This window comes from Cordyceps militaris (genome assembly GCF_000225605.1).
Source record: "Cordyceps militaris CM01 unplaced genomic scaffold CCM_S00001, whole genome shotgun sequence".
NCBI classification, from domain to species: Eukaryota; Fungi; Ascomycota; class Sordariomycetes; order Hypocreales; family Cordycipitaceae; genus Cordyceps; species Cordyceps militaris.
This window is the reverse complement of record NW_006271969.1, coordinates 3845899-3847429: the sequence shown is the minus strand read 5'-3', so window position 1 is coordinate 3847429 and position 1531 is coordinate 3845899.

Genomic DNA, 1531 nt, shown 5'->3' with positions numbered 1-1531 from the left:
TAAAATAATCTACTAGGCTATATTCTTTCTCTTCTAATAGTATATTTATAGACTAGTTATCTTCTTAGGTTATACCTTAATCCTCTATTTCCTTATCTTACTAGTATATACCTACTATTTACTATAGCCTATTATCTTAATTATATCCTCTTTAGTTATATAGCTAGTAAAGAGTATAATATAGGGGGTATATATTATTCCTATACTTACTATAGCTATTACTATTTTTTTTTAAAGCTATTTATATTCTATATACTACTAGTAGTTTAAGGTAGAATACCTATATTATTATAGAAGAAGATACTCCCTATAGGGCGTCCTAGAACCACAGGCCTAGACTTGTATAGAAGCTCCGACGTAGAGGGAGACGTGACACCCTATAAGTTCTTAACTATTAGGTAAGGCATATTAGTAGATATAAGGAGTATAGGGAGTAAGGAAGAGTATATATAAGAGTAAATAGAAGCTATAATACTAGTAGCTAGGGAACTAGAAGGACTAGTAAAGGGGCTAGAAGCCCTCTCCTAGTTAAGTATAAAAGTAGGAGTTAATAGATAAGATATTATAAAGTAGCTATATAGAGTTAGTTAATAAAGAATAGTAAGATTTAATAAGGAAAGGCTATAAATATAAGAGAAAGGAATATAAAAGGGGAGGAAGAGGTAGAAGAAGAAGAGAAGGAAGATATACTAATAAGGATAAAGAAGATAATATTAATAATAAAAAAAGAAGAAAAGGAAAAGAAAAAGGAAAAAGAAAGGTACCTTTTATCCTTTATTAGCTATTAGCTAATAGCTAATAAGGCTTTAAATTACTTATTTATATAAAGTCTTATTAATTATAAATAGAATTAAAATAATAATTTATTAATTATATACTAATTAATAAAAAATAATAATAACTATAAATATTTAAATAGAATATAGTTAAAATTATTATTTAGCTTTTATTAAAAGCTAATAGTTATAAAGAAAATATATTTATTTATTTATTAAGTCTTATTATATAATATAAGCTAATAATAATAAGAATTAAAAGTAACCTTAAGAGTACTATTATAATATCCTTTATAGAATATACTTTAAACTTATATAGATAAAGTATAGAGTATTAAAAGTAAAAGAAGATAGTAAATAAAGATAAAAGCTAAAGACTTTTAAAAGAAAAAGGAGGTAAAGGTATTATAAAAGCTAAGAGGCTATAGTAATAATTAAGCTTAATTAGCCTAAAGACTTATAAGGCTAAATATAGCTCCCTTTAATATAGATAAAAATAAAAAAAGGGAAAGAAACTAAGAAGTTAAAAGGTTAAGGGAATAATAAGCTTAACTAGTCTAGAGATATATAGGATTAAATATAACCCCTTTAATATAGATAAAAACCTAAGAGGAGGAAAGGTAATTAATAGGCTTAGTTAGCTAGAGTAGTATAGGCTAGATATAGGCTAGGATATAGATAAAAACCTAGTATATAGTATTAAGAGGGGTCTTACTAGACCTCTATATACTTTAGAATAAGACTATAAAGAATCC